Raw genomic sequence first — 22,070 nt, 5'->3', positions numbered from 1 at the left:
AAATTCCTGTGACGCACCTAAAGGGTTAATAAACTTCTTGAATGTGGTTTTGAGCACCTTAAGGGGTGCAGTTTTTAGAATGGTGTCACTTTTGGGTATTTTCTATCATATAGACCCCTCAAAGTGACCTCAAGTGTGATGTGGTCCTAAAAATAAAATGGTGTTGTAAAAATGAGAAATCGCTGGTCAACTTTTAACCCTTATAACTTCCTAACAAAAAAAAATTTTGGTTCCAAAATTGTGCTGATGTAAAGTAAACATGTGGGAAATGTTAGTTATCAAGTTTTTTGTGTGCTGTATCTCTGTGATTTAAGGGCATAAAAATTCAAAGTTGGAAAATTGCAAAATTTTCAAAATTTTTCCAAATTTCCATTTTTCTCACAAATAAACGCAAGTTATTTGAATGAAATTTTACCACTAACATGAAGTACAATATGTCACGAGAAAACAATGTCAGAATCACCGGGATCCATGGAAGCGTTCCAGAGTTATGACCTCATAAAGGTACAGTGGTCAGAATTGTAAAAATTGGCCCGGTCATGAACGTGCAAACCACCCTTGGGGGTGAAGGGGTTAATTCGTTGTAAAAAAATGTGTGGGCTCACACATTTTTTAACACTGAATTATCCCCTTAAATTAACACCTACACCTCCCAAATGTTACACATCAACCCTCATCTAATTACTAATGAAAGACATACAAAAAAATAATGAAATGGTTTACTGCATGTAAACCATGTGTCATTTCATGTCGGGTTGGGGAATGATTTGACAAAAGCCGGCAATTGAATTAGCGGCTATTCTACTATGAAGAACTCTGTGAAATATATATATATATATATATATATATATATATATGTGTGTGTCTGAATGACATATATATATATATATATATATATATGTATTCTATGTGTCTATATCTATTCTTTCGTTTGTGTTATAAAACCTGTCAGTGTGATTTTACTGTATCGCGCACTGAATTGCCAGCTTTTCGAAAGGACACTGGGTGCGTATTTCTCGCAAGTCACATGTGTGGTCTGTGTGTAATGCGTATTTTTAGCGCACCCATAGACTTGCATTGGCGTAGTACGCTGACAATCGCAGCATGCTGCGATTGGCACAGACTGTAGAATACAGATGAAAAATATACGGCTGTTGGGAGCTGCCCCATAGAGAATCATTTGTCAGTGTGTAATGCGTGCTTTTAACGCCTCTCACTCGTCCGTACTCCTCTCTAGTGTGACCCCGGCCTAAGGGGAAAATCTGCATGAACTTAATACTTGTATGTTGTATGTACTCTCTGGGGATGCCATCACATTTCTATTAAACTAACCTTAGTGTGCTTTTATGAGACAAAATATTTTGAGTCCCATCATATTTTTTCAGTATCAAATGAAAGTAGATGAAGAAAAAGCCCATACTTCATTGTAGAGTTACTTTAGGTAGGTTAAAAAGACTTTCCCACCAAGAAGCGAACACATTTCAGTGCTATGTAATGGAAGAGGGTGCAAAAATGTCCATGAGCAACCATTTACATGGAACAAGAATAGAGTACCGTAATGGTTACATCACTACACTCAGAAGAGGTATTTATAGAATGTTATAACCACAAATCTGAGGACTTTAATCACCAGACTAAAAAGAGAGCCAGATATTATAAAATATAACTTTTATTTATGTAAATAAAAAGATCATACTACAAGTTCAACAAGGTTTCCAGTGAAGAGGGATAAAAAGTGATTGATCAAGCTGTCAAACGATTAATATATGGTTGTATTACCTGAAAGAAACTGTGGCGTCTTCCCACCCCAACGCGCGCTTCACCGCTGGCTTCTTGACGCCCCCGGAAAAAGCCAGCGGTGACATAATAACTGACCATTACTGTTCTTCCTCCCTCCGACTTCCCTCAGCGTTTGGCGGTGCTATGGATCCTGTTGTGAATTCGCTTTCTGGCCTACCTCTAGTTACTAGTGAAGGTAGTGGAGCTGGTTGTATTGACAGAGGGGTCGTGAGTTCTCTTTCCGGGCTCCCTCTGGTGGTTACTGGAGGTAATAGAGCTGATCTAATTAACAGAGGCTGGCCACCTGATAATGAGGAGGATGACTGGAGATTTGGAGTTTCTGACTGGATTTAAGACAGCTGACTCCCTCTATCCCTGCTTGTGATTTTTTCCTGCCTCCTGAGGTCTTAGTTTCCGGCTCAGTCCCTGCATGCTCAGCTAAGTGTTCTTTTGCTATTGTTCACATTTGATCTGGTTTTATCTATTTCAGTTTTGTGTGTTCAGCCAGCTCCGGCTGGGGCTGTGCCGAATTTCCATCCTTATGTTACTGCTTGTGCCAGTTTGTTTTTGTCCCTTATTAGATTGGCCTCTTTTTGCTCTGTTTTCAGAATATACCAAAGTGTTGATATAGTGGGCAAAGTCTAGTGACTTCAGTATTTTTCTATCAGGCGTGTTGGGCATTTTTTGAACCAGGGTTTTTTGCGTGATTGCAGACAGAGTTTTTCCTTTCCTGTCCTGTCTAGTTAGTGTGGGCCCCATCATTTGCTCAGTCTATTATCCTACCTGCGTTTGTGTTTTCATCTTGTTTCACCAACAATATATATTTGGGGGCTATCTATTCCTTTGGGGTCTGCTCTGGGGCAGTTTAGATTTCCCCTTTCTTGCTTTAGGCTTATTTAGTTCTCCGGCTGTGTCAAGGTGTCTTGGATCATCGTAGGTACGCTCCACGGCTACTGTTAGTTGTGTGGATAGGATCAGGGGTCTGCAATCCGCTTAGTTACCAACCTCTCTGGTTTTCTGTGGCTTAGCTTGGTCTTGCTTCCCTTCTCGGTGACCCAATCATAACAGAATCACCAGCCTAAACCGCAGATTCTAGGGTACTCAAAAGCAGGAGATAATTGTAAAAAAAAAAAAAAAAAGTGTCTTTTTTTATATATATTTTTTCCTCTTTTTCTCTGGGGCCGTAGGAGGATTTTTTTTTCCTTTAATGGAGATTAAGCAATTGTCTGATCGTGTTGAGCAGCTCGCTGCTGAAGTGCGGGGAATTTCTGCCTATCTTGCATAATCATTTGCTGTTGAACCAAAAATCCCTACTCCTGATGTGTTTTCTGGGGATCGGTCTAAATTTTTGAATTTTAAGAATAATTGTAAACTAATTCTTGCCTTGAAGTCTAACTCATCGGGGAGCTCTGTGCAGCAGGTTAAAATTGTCATCTCCTTGCTGCGTGGCGATCCCCAGGATTGGGCTTTTTTTTCTGACACCTGGAGACCCTATTCTGACTAATGTGGAAGCATTTTTTCAAGCCTTGGGGTTGTTGTATGATGAATCTAATGCTATTGGTCAAGCTGAGAAAACCCTATTGGCATTGAACCAGGGTCAGGATTCTGCAGAGTTATACTGTCAAAAATTCCAAAAGTGGGTGGTCCTTACATGGAATGATGGTGCCTTAGCAGCGCTCTTTCGGAAGGGTTTGGCAGAAACCGTAAAAGATTTTATGGTGGGATTTCCTGTTCCCTTTGGTCTTGATGATTCTATGTCGATAGCCATTCAAGTTGATCGGCGTTTACGTGAGCGTAAAACTACACGAGAGGCGTTGCCGCCTTTTGAACGAACGTCTGAACCCATGCAATGTGATGGGGTTTTGTCTAGGGCGCAACGTCAGGAGTTTAGAAGGCGTAATAAGTAGTGTTGAGCATTCCGATACCGCAAGTATCGGGTATCGGCCGATATTAGCGGTATCGGAATTCCGATACTGACTTCCGATACTTTTGTCATATCGGATTCCGGGATCGGAATCGGAAGTTCCCATCATGCTATGAGCCTGCTTGCTTTGATTAAGCCAATGGGAATCCTCCGAAGTGTGGGCACATCCTGTTAGGCATGTAGGCATGTTAACTATTGGCATGGCTGTGATTGGCTGCCGAAATGATGTCATGATGCACTATAAAAGCCACCGCAGCCGCCATTTCTGGTTCACTCTGCTGTGAATTCAGTTAGGGACAGGCTGCTGTAGAAGACTGTGAGGGACAGTTAGAAATAGCGATTCCACCAAACATCTAGTGCTTTACCCAGGCTACATAAACCACCACTGTAGCCTTCTTTGCCCTAGCAGCAGTGTTCACAGCTGTCTGCAAGGGCTGTGTGAGTGCATCTCACGCTGTGGAGTGGGTCCTGCAGCCACGTCAGGCTGTAGGCCACCCAGTGTGATCACTGCTGCCTCATACATCTTTTATTTTTTGAGCTGCATTTTTTACATAATTTCAATCTAGTGTGCTTCCATCCGTATCCATATACGTTGGTTGCAAACACTAGTAGTAGACAGCGGAGCCTTTCTGCAGCCTTTCAGTGCTAGTGTCCACTTTGCTGCACTGTTCACGGCTGTCTGAGAGGTCTCTGACTGTGTGCGAGTGCAGCTCACGCTGAGTAGTGTGTCCTGCAGCTACGTCTGGCTGTAGGACGCTCAGCGTGCGTCAGTGCCTCACACATATTTTTATTTGAGTGCAGCTCATTTTTTCTTCTATTAGTGTGCATCCATCCGTCTCCATCTACGGTGGTTGCAAACACTATATAGGAGTACACAGCGGAGCCTTTCTGCAGCCTGTCAGTCTCAGTGCCCACTTAGCTGCACTGTTGACGGCTGTCTGAGATGTCTCTGACTGTGTGTGAGTGCAGCTCACGCTGAGTAGAGTGTCCTGCAGCTACGTCTGGTTGTAGGACGCTCAACGTGCGTCACTGCCTCACACATATTTGTCTTTGAGTGCAGCTCATTTTTTCTTCTCCTATTAGTGTGCATCCATCCGTATCCATCAACATTGGTTGGTTGCAAACACTATATAGGAGTAGATAGAGGAGCCTTTTTTTCTGGCTTGTGCCCTGCCGGCGCAGCCAGATTAGTATTACCCAATTTTTTTGGAGCCTCATCTTTTGCATTGTAGGTTACCTGCCTGCATTGTAATAGCTCCAAAAAGTTGGTGATACTATCAGTTTCAATTCTTTGTTCACATACTTTGAGTTTGTTTCCAACAAAGAAACCACAAAAAAAGTTCACCAAACACTACATTTGGAACTTGTGTAGGCCACATCAGCTCCTATTAAAGTGTAGTCCACACACACACACACTTCATAAAATTAGTGTTTCTTGTACCTGTAACCAGCTGTTCAGGAATAAGCACACTAAGGCCCCCCGTTGTACTTTTCTGCCTATCTTAAGCAGTCTGGCAAGATGAAGAAGGCAGGGAGTAAGGCGCGTGGGCGTGGGCGTGGAGTTTCAGCAGGGAGAGGACGTGGGGATTCTGCAGGGAGAGGACGTGGGGATTCTGCAGGTAGAGGACGTGGGGATTCTGGGCCTGCTGCGGGCACCAGTGGATCAGCATCCCCCAGTTTTAGCAGGCAACAGTCCTTTATGCGCAGCTTTGTAGGACCTCAACGTACCCCACTGCTGCAGGAGGAACAAATTGAAGCCGTTGTCGGATGGATGGCAGCTAATGCATCGACTTCAATTACTTCCACAGCCTCTCAGGACCAGAGCACCGAAGAGCAACCATCTGTCTCTTCACCACCTGCCAAAGTGCCCAGGCAGTCAGAGAGACATGGACAGGAGCCATCACAGTCTCTACTTCTGTTCTCGGAATCTGTTGGCTTGGAAAGAGGGGGCCAGCCAAGCAGCATTCCTGAATGTGAAGAAGAGGGAGTATGCAGTGATGCGCAACTTCTTTGTCCCTCTGAATCTGAAGAGGCGAGTGGGCCAGTGCCTATGGTCAGCACACCTCAGTGCGCATCAGATGATGACGAGACTCAGTTGCCACTTTCTGGTGCGTACGGTGCTGGCAAGACAACCCCGGAGAAGCAGCTGTTTGAAGAGGGGAGGGAAGATGATGAGGTCCTTGACCCATCATGGCGTGAGGAACAGGAAGGTGGTGGGAGCAGCTCGGAGGAAGAGATTCCCCTACCGGCCAAAACAGGAGGCAGAGGGAGGGGGAAGACTTGGTTGCCTGTACCCTCCACTTCGGCACCCGTTAGGAGCATTCCTCATTCCAAAGGCAAAACGGGCGCTCCCAAGAGTTGCAGTGCGTGGTCCTTTTTTGACACAGTTGCAGATGACATTTGCTTTGTCAAATGCAAGCTGTGTCATCAGATAGTCAAAAGAGGGAGAAATGTCAGCAACCTCAATACCACAAATATGTGGAAACATGTGCGCACCAAGCATGAGTTGGAGTTGCAGAGACACCCTGAAGACGTAGGCCAACGTACAGCACCACCTACCACCTCTTCAGTTCGTGTTGGGGCCTCTTCCTCCAGCTCACATACTGCTGGTTCGGCTTCCTCAAAGGATCGCCAAGGAAGAACCTCTGCCACTGTTGTCCGGAGACCCTGTCAGATTCCACCCATAGCAGCACGTTCCCATCCATCACAGCCATCGGTAGCACAGGCATGGGATTAAAGGCGCCCTTACTCGGCAAACCATCCCCGAGCACAGTCTCTGAATGCTGGCATTGCCAAACTTCTGGCAGTTGAAATGCTGTCATTCATGCTGGTGGACACTGACACCTTCCGGGACTTAATGGCATTGGCAGTCCCCCAATACAACGTGCCCAGCCGCTTTTATTTCAGCAGGCGAGCCGTCCCTGCCCTGCAGAAACATGTTGAGGGCAAAATAAAACATGCGCTACTAAACGCCGTTAGTAGCAAGGTCCACCTGACCACCGATGCGTGGACCAGTAACCATGGACAGGGACGATACCTTTCCCTCACTGCCCACTGGGTCAATGTTGTGGAGCCGGGTACAGATCTGGAGAGTGGCGCTGTACGTGTTCTTCCAACGCCACGGATTGCAGGACTCCAGTCTGTACACATAGACTCCTCCTCCTACTCAAGTTCCTCAGAAACAGCAGAGCAGGAGCCTGTTACGACCGATATGAGCACAGCCGTGGCCAAACGTCAACAGGCTGTACTCAAATTAATTTCTTTGGGGAATCGAAGCCACACAGCGCAGGAGCTCTGGAATGCTATCAAGCTGGAGAGCGATGTGTGGTTTGGGCCAGCGAATCTCCAGCCGGGCTTGGTAGTGTGTGACAATGGCCGAAATCTGGTGGCAGCTCTTGGCCTAGGCAACCTCACACACATCCCATGTCTGGCACATGTGCTTAACTTGGTCATGCAGAGCTTTCTGAGGGACTGTTGCACAAGGTCCGCATAGAGTGCGCTCACTTGCGGCATTCCAGCACGGCAAGTTCGCGCCTCGCTGCTCTGCAGCGGCGATTTGGCCTTCCGGAACATCGCATCATATGTGACCTACCCACCCGGTGGAATTCAACGTTACATATGTTGGAGCGGTTGTGTGAGCAGCAGGCAGCAGTCATGGAGTACCAGCTGCATCAGGCGCAAACAAGTCGCACTGTGCGCCGTTCACACTTCAGCACCATTGAGTGGGCCTCTATGAAGGACATCTGCCTCGTTTTGCGTGCCTTCGATGAATCCACGCGGATGGCGAGTGCAGATGATGCACTAGTCAGCATGACTGTCCCCCTTATCTGCCTGCTTCAACAAACACTGCAAGCACTAAGGGATGAGGTTTCGGAAGAGGTGGAGGATGAGGAGTCCCAAATGCCATCTGCTTCTGGACAGTCTGTGCTACGTGTTTCCTCACAAAGGCCTAGGCAGGGGACACTTTGTGAGGAGGATGAGGAGGAGTCGATGGAGGAGGAAGACATCTCTCCAGAGGAGGGAGGTACACAAACCTCTACTCAGTATGTACAGCGAGGGTGGGGTGATGCAGAGCAGGCCGAGGTCACGCCTCAAACAGGGGACAGCAGTTCTTTGGCAGTTGGGAGTCTGCAGCACATGGTTGATTTCATGCTGCAGTGCCTGAGAAATGACCGCCGCATCGCCCACATTCTCGCCTCGGCTGATTATTGGGTGTACACCCTCCTAGATCCTCGCTACCGGGACAGCGTACAAAGGCTCATACCAACGTTGAACCGGGAGCGTAAACTGCAGGAGTACGAAGAGTCACTGGTGCAGTCCATAATGTTTTCCATTCCACCCGACAGCATTGTTGCTAGTGCTTTACAAAGCAGCTCTGTGCGTCGAGGCAGTGGAGGAAACTCTGCACAAAGAGGGAGCAGAGGCAGCGCCGCAGCACAAGGCAAGACCACTATGGCCCAAATGTGGCAAAGTTTTGTGTGTCCACCACAATTGTCTACACCATCAGCGACGCCTCGAGTCAGCAGGAGGCAACGCTTCCGTCAGATGGTGTCAGACTACATGTCTTGCCCTGTCACTGTACTCCCAGATGGCTCTTCCCCCTTCAAGTTTTGGGTCTCTAAGCTGGATACATGGCCAGAGCTTAGCCAGTATGCATTGGAGGTGCTGGCTTGCCCTGCTGCCAGTGTATTATCGGAACGTGTCTTTAGTGCCGCAGGTGGTGTACTAACAGACCGTCGCACGCGACTATCTTCCGATAATGTTGACCGGCTGACTTTTCTGAAAATGAACAAGGCCTGGATCTCCAAAGACTTTGCCATTCCTCTTACAAACTAAATTAGTGGTTGGCAACTGTATCCAGGTCTGCTGGTGTGTTCATTTTTCTACCACCTGAACTATAATCCCTGTGCTTCAACACAGCCAGTTGTCGCTCAGATGTGTCGTCTGCACAGAGAAACACACTAGCTCCTGTGTTAGTGGGGTTCAGTAACGCCAGCTGATCCCCTGCTGTGTGGACGGCAAAGTCACCAGCTCCATCAACATTCAAACCACTACTGATTTTTAACCGTGCCCAACTTAGGTCTCTGGCTCCACTGTCTCTACTATTTCCCCTGACCTCCAACCCCACCATCTACATCTCTGAAGTGGCGTCAGCACAATCTACACTTGTTCCTGTGTTCCTGTGGCTCAGTCCCATCAGTTTATCCCCTGATGTGTGTCCGGCAAGGTCTCCTGCTCTGTCCACATTCCCATAACCAGTAGTGGGAATGAGGACAGAGCTGGCGAACTTGCCGGACAAACATCAGGGGATCAACTGACGGGACTGAGCACCAGTAACACAGGAACAAGTGTAGATTGTGCTGACGCCACTTCAGAGATGTAGCTGGCGGGGTTGGAGGCCAGGGTAAATAGTAGAGACAGTGGAGCCAGAGGCCTAAGTGGAGCATGGTTAGAATCAGTAGTAGTCAACAACCTCCATAAAAACCGCTGCCCATTGGCCTCTGCATGCGGCATGCGTAATCCTGGGCTCCAACAGTGTCAGTTGGTGTTCAGAAGTGTCGTCTCCACAGAGCCAAACACATTCGTTCAAGTGTTAGTGGGGTTCAGCACTGCCAGCTGTTCCCCTGCTGTGGAGATGGCAAGTCTCCTGCTGCCTACACCTGCCAAAATCCAGTAGGCCCCAGCCTGCTCCACGCCTGATCCTGGGCTCCAACAGCGTCAGTTGGTGTTCAGAAGTGTCATCTCCACAGAGCCAAACACATTCGTTCAAGTGTTAGTGGGGTTCAGCACTGCCAGCTGTTCCCCTGCTGTGGAGATGGCAAGTCTCCTGCTGCCTACACCTGCCAAAATCCAGTAGGCCCCAGCCTGCTCCACGCCTGATCCTGGGCTCCAACAGCGTCAGTTGGTGTTCAGAAGTGTCATCTCCACAGAGCCAAACACATTCGTTCAAGTGTTAGTGGGGTTCAGCACTGCCAGCTGTTCCCCTGCTGTGGAGATGGCAAGTCTCCTGCTGCCTACACCTGCCAAAATCCAGTAGGCCCCAGCCTGCTCCACGCCTGATCCTGGGCTCCAACAGCGTCAGTTGGTGTTCAGAAGTGTCATCTCCACAGAGCCAAACACATTCGTTCAAGTGTTAGTGGGGTTCAGCACTGCCAGCTGTTCCCCTGCTGTGGAGATGGCAAGTCTCCTGCTGCCTACACCTGCCAAAATCCAGTAGGCCCCAGCCTGCTCCACGCCTGATCCTGGGCTCCAACAGCATCAGTTGGTGTTCAGAAGTGTCATCTCCACAGAGCCAAACACATTCGTTCAAGTGTTAGTGGGGTTCAGCACTGCCAGCTGTTCCCCTGCTGTGGAGATGGCAAGTCTCCTGCTGCCTACACCTGCCAAAATCCAGTAGGCCCCAGCCTGCTCCACGCCTGATCCTGGGCTCCAACAGCGTCAGTTGGTGTTCAGAAGTGTCATCTCCACAGAGCCAAACACATTCGTTCAAGTGTTAGTGGGGTTCAGCACTGCCAGCTGTTCCCCTGCTGTGGAGATGGCAAGTCTCCTGCTGCCTACACCTGCCAAAATCCAGTAGGCCCCAGCCTGCTCCACGCCTGATCCTGGGCTCCAACAGCGTCAGTTGGTGTTCAGAAGTGTCATCTCCACAGAGCCAAACACATTCGTTCAAGTGTTAGTGGGGTTCAGCACTGCCAGCTGTTCCCCTGCTGTGGAGATGGCAAGTCTCCTGCTGCCTACACCTGCCAAAATCCAGTAAGCCCCAGCCTGCTCCACGCCTGATCCTGGGCTCCAACAGCGTCAGTTGGTGTTCAGAAGTGTCATCTCCACAGAGCCAAACACATTCGTTCAAGTGTTAGTGGGGTTCAGCACTGCCAGCTGTTCCCCTGCTGTGGAGATGGCAAGTCTCCTGCTGCCTACACCTGCCAAAATCCAGTAGGCCCCAGCCTGCTCCACGCCTGATCCTGGGCTCCAACAGCGTCAGTTGGTGTTCAGAAGTGTCATCTCCACAGAGCCAAACACATTCGTTCAAGTGTTAGTGGGGTTCAGCACTGCCAGCTGTTCCCCTGCTGTGGAGATGGCAAGTCTCCTGCTGCCTACACCTGCCAAAAGCAACAGGCCCCAGCCTGCTCCTCGCCTAATCCTGGGCTCCAACAGCGTCAGTTGGTGTTCATAAGTGTCGTCTCCACAGAGCCAAACACATTCGTTCGAGTGTTAGTGTGGTTCAGCACTGCCAGCTGTTCCCCTGCTGTGGAGATGGCAAGTCTCCTGCTGCCTACACCTGCCAAAAGCAACAGGCCCCAGCCTGCTCCTCGCCTAATCCTGGGCTCCAACAGCGTCAGTGGGTGTTCAGAATTGTCGTCTCCACAGAGCCAAACACATTCGTTCGAGTGTTAGTGGGGTTCAGCACTGCCAGCTGTTCCCCTGCTGTGGAGATGGCAGTCTCTCCTGCTGTCTCCGCATTCCAAATACAGTAGGCCTCTGCCTACACCCTCCTATTTCCTGGGCTTCAACACAGCCAGTTGTAGCTCGGAAGTGCCGTCCACACGGAAAGAGACACTTGCTCCCGTGTCTCAGTGGGGTTCAGTAACGTCAGCTGATCCCCTGCTGTGTGGATGGCAGTCTCTCCTGCTGTCACCACATTCCAAATACAGTAGGCCTCTGCCTACACCCTCCTATTTCCTGGGCTTCAACACAGCCAGTTGTAGCTCGGAAGTGCCGTCCACACGGAAAGAGACACTTGCTCCCGTGTCTCAATGGGGTTCAGTAACGCTAGCTGATCCCCTGCTGTGTGGATGGCAGTCTCTCCTGCTGTCTCCGCATTCCAAAGACAGTAGGCCTCTGCCTACACCCTCCTATTTCCTGGGCTTCAACACAGCCAGTTGTAGCTCGGAAGTGCCGTCCACACGGAACTAGTTATGGGAATGTGGACAGAGCAGGCGACATTGCCGGACACACATCAGGGGATTAACTGACCGGACTGAACACCTGTAACACAGGAACAAGTGTGGATTGTGCAGACGCCACTTCGGAGCTGTAACTGGCGGGGTTGGAGGACAGGGGAAATACGAGTATCAGTGAAGCCACAGGCCTAAGTGGAGCTTGGTTAAAATTAGTAGAAGTCTACAACCGATCTTAAAATTTCTTCAATGCAGCCTCAGCCTGCTCCGTGCTTGTCCCTGGGCTTCAACACAGCCAGTTGTTGCTCGGAAGTGCCGTCTTCACAGAGTAAAACACTAGCTCCTGTGTTTGTGGGGTTCAGTAACGTCAGCTGTTCCCCTGCTGTTTTGATGGCAATCTGTCCTGCTGCCTCCCAATTGACAGCACATCAGGCCTCAGCCTGCTAAGTGCTTGTCCTGGGCTCCAACATCGCCAGTTGCTGCTCATAACTGACTTTGGCACGGGTACTCCCTCCTGCCCAGCTTGGTTCCAGCCCTGCCTGCTGTTTCCGGGAAGTGTCAATGTCAGTTTGCCACCCCAAGTTGCCATGTCGTGTTGCGGTTGGGTTAGCCGAGGCTAGGGTGCCAGCAGTTTAGGTGCTTCCTATGTGGACTGCGGGTTCTGGTAAGAAAGGCTTGTTCCGTAGTGCCAGTAGGACAAGCACCCCCTGTAGGACTGTGTGATTCGGTAACTGCGGCCAGCTTGCGGCATGCCAACTTTGCTTTTCAGGGGTAACTTCTGCTACCCCTCCGGGTTCCAGCACCGTCAGCTGGTTCTCGTCAGAGCCTTTGGCCTAGGTGCCTCCATCTCGGTATCCGAGTTCCGGCAACGTCTGCTGGTCCTTGGTAGTGCTTTGTAGCACAGGTACCTCCTGCTTAGTAACCGGGTTCCAGCACCGTCAGCTGGTCCTCGGTTGTGCCATTGGCTCTTATTCCTTCTGCTGCCCCTCCGGGTGCCAGCACTGTCAGCTGGTCCTCGCTATTTCCATTTGCTCTTGCAGCTTATGCTACCCCTCCGGGTTCCAGCACCGTCAGCTGGTTCTCGTCAGAGCCTTTGGCCTAGGTGCCTCCATCTCGGTATCCGAGTTCCGGCAACGTCTGCTGGTCCTTGGTAGTGCTTTGTAGCACAGGTACCTCCTGCTTAGTAACCGGGTTCCAGCACCGTCAGCTGGTCCTCGGTTGTGCCATTGGCTCTTATTCCTTCTGCTGCCCCTCCGGGTGCCAGCACTGTCAGCTGGTCCTCGCTATTTCCATTTGCTCTTGCAGCTTATGCTACCCCTCCGGGTTCCAGCACCGTCAGCTGGTTCTCGTCAGAGCCTTTGGCCTAGGTGCCTCCATCTCGGTATCCGAGTTCCGGCAACGTCTGCTGGTCCTTGGTAGTGCTTTGTAGCACAGGTACCTCCTGCTTAGTAACCGGGTTCCAGCACCGTCAGCTGGTCCTCGGTAGTGCCTTTGGCTCTTGTTCCTTCTGCTGCCCCTCCGGGTGCCAGTACCGTCAGCTGGTTCAAGAGGACAAAGAACAGGAAGACAACCACCAAGATGCAGAACAACAAGAGAGAGAAGACAAAGAAGCATAAAAAAACAAAGCAGAAGAACATTAAGCATAAGACTAATACTCTGAGCAAATGATATTATCTTATTTATAAGCAGAAGAAGACTAAGCAGTGTATGGGGGTGAGTCCGTTCCTCCTCGTGGTGCCCCTGGAAAAGGCCTGCTGCTGCAGGCCAATCTGAACGCGGACAAATCCTGTTGTAAATCTTTTGTGACAGGCAGAACGGAAGGTGTAAACTTCTAACTTTTCTAGATAACAACTACAGGAATGCCTGACACAAACAAGAATATGATGAAGAAGAATAGGAAGAAGATGAAGAAGTTGAATATGTAGAATAATAATTGTTGAATAAGAAGAATATGAAGAATGTAAGAAAAGGAAGAAGAAGAAGAATGTAAAAAAAGGAAGTAGAAGAATTTAAAAAAAGGAAGAAGAAGAAGAATGTAAAAAAAGGAATAAGAAGAAGAATGTAAAAAAAGGAAGTAGAAGAATGTAAAAAAAGGAAGAAGAAGAAGAAGAAGAATGTAAAAAAAGGAATAATAAGAAGAAGAAGGTAAAAAAAGGAAGAAGAATAAGAAAGAAGAAGAAAGAAGAAAGAAGAAGAAGACATACATGTCTGGCAAAATATAAATGAGGCTAACATAGTCAATATCTTTGTAACTCCTAACGTCTTTAAAAAAAAAGTTTAATTCCTGCTATTCCATTTGATTGGGCTAAACCTCTATGGCTTTAATGTCTCCTCCACCTCCCACAATATATTCTGCATTATTCTTAGTTGTTTTTCTTCATGTAGAATTAACCTACAAGGAAAAAAAGGGTTTTTTTAATTCCGATATTTTGGCCCCATTGACTTGCATTGGTTCCCGGTATCGGAATCGGCGATACCGATACTTTTTTTTAAGATCGGCCGATCCATTTCGATCCGATATTTTCAAGTATCGGCTGGTATCGCTCAAATCTACTCCTAACGTCTTTAAAAAAAAAGTTTAATTCCTGCTATTCCATTTGATTGGGCTAAACCTCTATGGCTTTAATGTCTCCTCCACCTCCCACAATATATTCTACATTATTCTTAGTTGTTTTTCTTCATGTAGAATTAACCTACAAGGAAAAAAAGGGTTTTTTTTAATTCCGATATTTTGGCCCCATTGACTTGCATTGGTTCCCGGTATCGGAATCGGCGATACCGATACTTTTTTTTAAGATCGGCCGATCCATTCCGATCCGATATTTTCAAGTATCGGCTGGTATCGCTCAACTCTAGTAATAAGCTGTGTTTTTTCTGTGGAGACGACTCTCATACTATTTCTGTCTGCCCTAAATGAGAAAAACGTTTTGCGCACACATTTGCTGTGGGCAGTGTACAACCTAAGTTCCTTTTGGCAATTACTCTGATCTGCGCCTTGTCTACATTTTCCACTAAGGCTTTTATAGATCCAGGTGCAGCTTTGAATCTGATGGATTTAGACTTTGCTAACATTGTGGTTTTTCCATGATGCCTCTGCGGACGCCTATCCCTTTGAGGGGTATTGATGCTAGTCCTTTGGCGGAGAATAAACCCCAGTTTTGGACCCAGGTGATAATGCGGGTCCCCCCTGACCACCAAGAAAATTGAAAATTTTTGGTGTTGCATAATTTGCATGATACTATTGTTCTGGGTTTTCCCTGGTTGCAAACTCATAATCCCGTTTTGGATTGGAAATCTGTGTCTGTGGTGAGTTGGGGTTGTCACTGTGTTCTTAGTGACACTCCTGTTTTCTCCACCTCTCCCCAGTCTCATGATATTCCTGATTATTTGGCTGATTTTTCTGATGTATTTAGTGAGAGTAAGTCTGCGTCTTTGCCTCCTCACAGGAGTTATGACTGTGCAATTGAGTTAATGCCCGGGTGTAAATTTCCCAAGGGTCGGCTTTTCAACTTATCGGTACCTGAACATGATGCTATGAGATCTTATATCAAGGAGTCGTTGGAGAAGGGTCATATTAGTCCATCCTCTTCACCTTAAGGTGCTGGGTTTTTTTTTGTGGCCAAGAAAGATGGTTCATTAAGGCCTTGTATTGACTATCGTTCCCATAACAAAATCACTGTTAAATATCAGTACCCGTTACCCCTGATTTCTGATTTATTTTCCAGAGTTAAAAGTGCCTGCTGGTTTACCAAGCTTGACCTCAGGGGGGCTTATAATCTTCTTCGGATCAAGCACGGGGATGAATGGAAGACAGCGTTTAATACTCCGGAGGGACATTTTGAGCACCTGGTGATGCCTTTTGGGCTCACTAATGCCGCTTCTGTCTTCCAATCTTTTATGAACGATATTTTCTGGGACTTTGTGGATATGTTTTTGATCATTTATCTGGATGATATTTTGATCTTTTCCAGTGATTGGGATTCTCATGTGGAACATGTCCGGACTGTGTTCCGGATTTTGAGGGAAAATTCCCTGTATGTTAAGGGATCGAAGTGCCTATTTGGTGTACAGAGGATTTCATTTTTGGGATTTATTTTGTCCCCGTCGGCTATTGAAATGGACCCGGCCAAGGTACAGGCCATTTATGATTTGGTTCAGCCCAGTTCTTTGAAGGCTCTCCAGAAGTTTTTGGATTTTGCTAATTTCTATCGTATATTTAAAAGTAATTTTTCTGGTATTGTCAAACCACTGACGGATCTGACCAAAAAGGGCGCTGATGTGGTGAATTGGTCTCTAGAGGCAGTCTTGGCATTTCAGGAGCTTAAGCAGAGATTCACTTCTGCTCCGGTTCTGCGGCAACCTGATGTCTCACTCCCATTTCAGGTGGAGGTAGATACTTCTGAGATTGGTGCAGGTGTCGTTTTGTCCCAAAAAGATCCAGTGACTTCTAAAATGAAGCCCTGTGCCTTCTTTTCTTGAAAATTCTCCCCATCTGAACATAACTATGACGTGGGGAATCGGGAATTGTTGGCCATGAAATGGGCATTTGAAGAGTGGAGACATTGGTTGGAGGGAGCTAGACATCAAGTTGTGGTCCTCATTAGTGTTGAGCATTCCGATACTGCAAGTATCGGGTATCGGCCGATACTTGCTGTATCGGAATTCCGATACCGACATCCGATATTTTTTCAATATCGGGCATCGGAATCAGAAGTTCAAAGTTGATTGACAGCCGAAATGACGTCATCATGATGCGCGGTGTGTGCGCATCATGATGCGCCGTCATTTCGGGCCTTCCGGGGGTCTCTGCTGGCCTGCCGGGGGGCTGTGCCGGCCTGCCGGGGGGCTGTGTGGACTGCCCGGGGTCTGTACCGGCCTGCCGGGGGGCTGTGCCGGCCTGCCGGTGGTCTGTGCACCCTGTGGGGGTCTGTACCGGCCTGCCGGGGGGCTGTGCTGATGTCCGGGGGTCTGTGCAGGCATCGTCCGATGGGACTACAAGTCCCATCTGGCGATGCCTGCTACCATGACAGTGATTGACACATTAGCCAATGATGGGACAGTAGTAGTCCCATCATCCGGCTAATGTGTTAAATGTTTAAAAAAAAAAAAATACTACATACATACTACATGCATGCTACATACATACTACATGCTACATACATACCACATATATACTACATGCATGCTACATACATACTACATGCTACATACATACTACATATATACTACATGCATGCTACATACATACTACATACATACTACATGCATGCTAAATACATACTACATACATGCTACATACATACTACATGCATGCTACATACATACTACATGCTACATACATACTACATGCTACATACATACTACATACATACTACATGCATGCTACATACATACTACATGCTACATACATACCACATATATACTACATACATACTACATGCATGCTACATACTACGTGCTACATACATACCACATATATACTACATACATACTACATGCTACATACATACTACATGCTACATACATACTACATACATACTACATGCATGCTACATACATACTACATGCTACATACATACCACATATATACTACATACATACTACATGCATGCTACATACTACATGCTACATACATACCACATATATACTACATACATACTACATGCATGCTACATACATACTACATGCTACATACATACTACATGCTACATACATACTACATGCATGCTACATACATACTACATGCTACATACATACCACATATATACTACATGCATACTACATGCATGCTACATACTACATGCTACATACATACCACATATATACTACATACATACTACATGCATGCTACATGCTACATACATACTACATATATACTACATGCATGCTACATACATACTACATGCTACATACATACCACATATATACTACATGCTACACACATACTACATGCATGCTACATGCTACATACATACTACATACATACTACTTACATACTACATACATACTACATGCATGCTACATGCTACATACATACCACATATATACTACATGCATGCTACATACATGCTACATACATACTACATACATACTACATGCATGCTACATACATACTACATGCTACATACATACCACATATATACTACATACATACTACATACATGCTACATACATACTACATGCATGCTACATACAATACATTCATACAATACATACATAGACATACAGTACATATAACATAGAGTAACATACTTACCAATACTTGTCACATTGTTCCCCGAAGCCATTGTCATCTACGGAATAAATATTAACATAACAAACCACAAAAATACTCACCCATTATCCGAAGCAGTCCACGAGTGTGTCCCACGACGATCTTGGGTAGAGAACTGCAGCATCAGCTGATGCTGCCGCTCTCTACGGGCTGCAGGAATCCAATGACGGAAGGTAGGTATCCTTCCGCACTGTATTCCTCCGCCACTTAAAAAAAAATCCCTAGTCTCACTTTATGGTAAAAGCTGTGTGGGAAATTCCCACACAGCTTTTACCATAAAGTGAGACTAGGGACTTTTTTTTTTTAAGTGGCGGAGGAATACAGTGGGAAATTCCCACACAGCTTTTACCATAAAGTGAGACTAGGGACTTTTTTTTTTTAAGTGGCGGAGGAATACAGTGCGGAAGGATACCTACCTTCCGTCATTGGATTCCTGCAGCCCGTAGAGAGCGGCAGCATCAGCTGATGCTGCAGTTCTCTACCCAAGATCGTCGTGGGACACACTCGTGGACTGCTTCGGATCATGGGTGAGTATTTTTGTGGTTTGTTATGTTAATATTTATTCCGTAGACGACAATGGCTTCGGGGAACAATGTGACAAGTATTGGTAAGTATGTTACTCTATGTTATATGTACTGTATGTCTATGTATGTATTGTATGAATGTATTGTATGTAGCATGCATGTAGTATGTATGTAGTATGTATGTAGCATGTAGTATGCATGTAGCATGCATGTAGTATGTATGTAGCATGCATGTAGCATGTAGTTTGTATGTAGCATGCATGTAGTATATATGTAGTATGTATGTAGTATGTATGTAGTATATATGTAGTATGTATGTAGCATGCATGTAGTATGTATGTAGTATGTATGTAGCATGCATGTAGTATGTATGTAGTATGTATGTAGCTTGTAGTATGTATGTAGCATGCATGTAGTATATATGTAGTATGTATGTAGTATGTATGTAGCATGCATGTAGTATGTATGTAGTATGTATGTAGCATGCATGTAGTATGTATGTAGCATGTAGTATGTATGTAGCATGCATGTAGTATATATGTAGTATGTATGTAGTATATATGTAGCATGTAGTATGTATGTAGCATGCATGTAGTATGTATGTAGTATGTATGTAGCATGTAGTATGTATGTAGCATGCATGTAGTATATATGTAGTATGTATGTAGTATGTATGTAGCATGCATGTAGTATGTATGTAGCATGCATGCAGTATGTATGTATGTAGCATGCATGTAGTATATATGTAGTATGTATGTAGTATGTATGTAGCATGTAGTATGTATGATGCATATATGTAGTATGTAGTATGTATGTAGCATGTAGTATGTATGATGCATATATGTAGTATGCATGTAGTATGTATGTAGCATGTAGCATGTATGTAGCATGCATGTAGTATATATGTAGTATGTATGTAGTATGTATGTAGCATGTAGCATGTATGTAGCATGCATGTAGTATATATGTACTATGTATGTAGCATGTAGTATGTATGTAGCATGCATGTAGTATGTATGTATGTAGTATTTTTTTTTTTTTTTTACATTTAACACATTAGCCGGATGATGGGAGTACTACTGTCCCATCATTGGCTAATGTGTCAATCACTGTCATGGTAGCAGGCATCGCCCGATGAGACTTGTAGTCCCATCGGACGATGCCTGCACAGACCCCCGGACATCAGCACAGCCCCCCGGCAGGCCGGCACAGCCCCCCGGCAGGCCGGTACAGACCCCCACAGGGTGCACAGACCCCGGGCAGTCCGCACAGCCCACCGGCAGGCCGGCACAGACCCCCGACAGGCCGGCAGAGACCCCCGGAAGGCCCGTACAGACCCCCGAGAGGCTGTACAAGGGCAGGAAAGGGTTTTTCCAATTCCGATACCGGAAGTCTCATAGACTTGAGTGGGACTTCCGATATCGGCATCGGCGATACCGATACTTTTTTTAAAGATAGGCCGATCCATTCCGATCCGATATTTTGAAGTATCGGACGGTATCGCTCAACTCTAGTCCTCACCGAACACAAGAATTTGATTTATCTTGAATCAGCCAAACGCTTGAATCCTAGACAGGCTAGGTGGGCCTTGTTTTTCACGCGTTTTAATTTTGTGGTCTCTTTTCTCCCGGGCACTAAGAATGTCAAGACCGACGCCCTTTCTAGGAGTTTCTTTGCGGATTCTCTTATTGTGACCGAGCCTACTACCATTCTAAATGAAGGGGTAGTTCCTTCCGCCATCTCACCCGATTTGAGATGTGCCCTGGACGAATTTCAGGAGGACAAACCTGAACGTTGCCCTATGGGAAAATTGTATGTTCCTGATCAGTGGAGGAAGAGAGTAATGTCTGAAATTCATTGCTCCGCGTTGGCTGGTCACCCAGGTATTTTTGGTACCAGAGATTTGGTGAGACGGTCTTTTTGGTGGCCCGCCTTATCTCGTGATTTCAGGAATTTTGTGCAGTCCTGTGGGACTTGTTCTCGGTCTAAACCCTGTTCTCGTTCTAGTGGGTTGTTGATGCCCCTGCCGATGCCCGAGAGGCCATGAACCCATATCTCAATGGATTTTATTTCTGATCTTCCTGTCTCTCAGAGAATGACTGTTATCTGGGTGATTTGTGATAGATTTTCTAAGATGATCCATCTTGTACCACTCCCAAAGTTGCTATCTTCTTCAGAGTTGGTGCCCTTGTTTTTACAACAGGTGGTTCGGTTGCATGGGATTCTTGAGAACATTGTGTCGGACAGAGGAGTCCAGTTTGTTTCCAAATTTTGGAGAGCTTTTTGTTCCAAACTGGGAATTCAGTTATCTTTCTCCTCTGTATTTCATCCTCAGACCAATGGGCAGACTGAGAGAACAAACCAGACTTTGGAGTCCTATTTGAGATGTTTTATATCTGCTGATCAGGATGACTGGGTCTCATTTTTGCCCTTGGCCGAATTCGCGCTAAACAATAGAGCTAGTTCTGCCCCTTTGATGTCGCCCTTTTTTTGTAACTTTGGATTTCATCCTCGGTTTTCTTCAGGGCAAGTGCAATCTTCGACTTGCCCAAATGTGGACACTGTAGTAGAGAGAATGCAGCAGATTTGGGACCAAGTGGTGGATAAGTTGTCCCTCTCTCAGGAAAAGGCCCAATGGTTTTCCAACCGGCATAGGACCATTGGTCCCCGGTTTACAGTGGGTGATATGGTTTGGTTGTCGTTAAAGAATATTCCTATGAAGGTTGCGTCTCCAAAGTTCAAGCCAAGATTCATTGGACCTTATAAGATTTTGGAGATTCTTAATCCTGTTTCTTTTTGATTGGCTCTTCTAGTTACGTTTAAGATCCATAACGTGTTTCATAAATCTCTGTTGAAGAGGTTTGTGGAGCCAGTAGTTCCTATGGTGGTGCCTCCTGACCCTGTATTGGTTAGAGGCAATGTGGAATATGAAGTAGAGAGAATATTGGATTCTCATTTGGCTAGACAGAGACTCCATTACTTGGTCAAATGGAAGGGTTATGGCCAGGAGGATAATTCTTGGGTCTCTGCTTCTGACATTCATGCCTATAGATTGGTTCATGCTTTTCACCGGGCCCATCCTGAATGGCCTGGTGGCGTGGATGAGGGTTCGGTGACCCCTCCTCAAGGGGGGTGTACTGTTGTGAATTCGCTTTCTGGCCTACCTCTGGTTACTAGTGAAGGTAGTGGAGCTGGTTGTATTGACAGAGGGGTCGTAAGTTCTCTTTCCGAGCTCCCTCTGGTGGCTACTGGAGGTAATAGAGCTGATCTAATTAACAGAGGTCTGCCACCTGATAATGAGGAGGATGACTGGAGATCTGGAGTTTCTGACTGGATTTAAGAAAGCTGACTCCCTCCATCCCTGCTGGTGATTTTTTCCTGCCTCCTGAGGTCTTAGATTCCGGCTCAGTCTCTGCATGCTCAGCTAAGTGTTCTTTTGCTATTGTTCACATTTGATCTGGTTTTGTCTATTTCAGTTTTGTGTGTTCAGCCAGCTCCGGCTGGGGCTGTGCCTAATTTCCATCCTTATGTTACTGCTTGTGCCAGTTTGTTTTTGTCCCTTATTAGATTGGCCTCTTTTTGCTCTGTTTTCAGAATATACCAGAGTGCTGATATAGTGGGCGAAGTCTAGTGACTTCAGTATTTTTCTATCAGACGTGTTAGGCATTTTT

Source organism: Dendrobates tinctorius, unplaced genomic scaffold, assembly GCF_039654945.1.
Source record: "Dendrobates tinctorius isolate UK_male_01 unplaced genomic scaffold, ASM3965494v1 ptg000028l, whole genome shotgun sequence".
Classification (NCBI taxonomy): domain Eukaryota; kingdom Metazoa; phylum Chordata; class Amphibia; order Anura; family Dendrobatidae; genus Dendrobates; species Dendrobates tinctorius.
Note: the sequence above shows the minus strand (reverse complement) of the source record.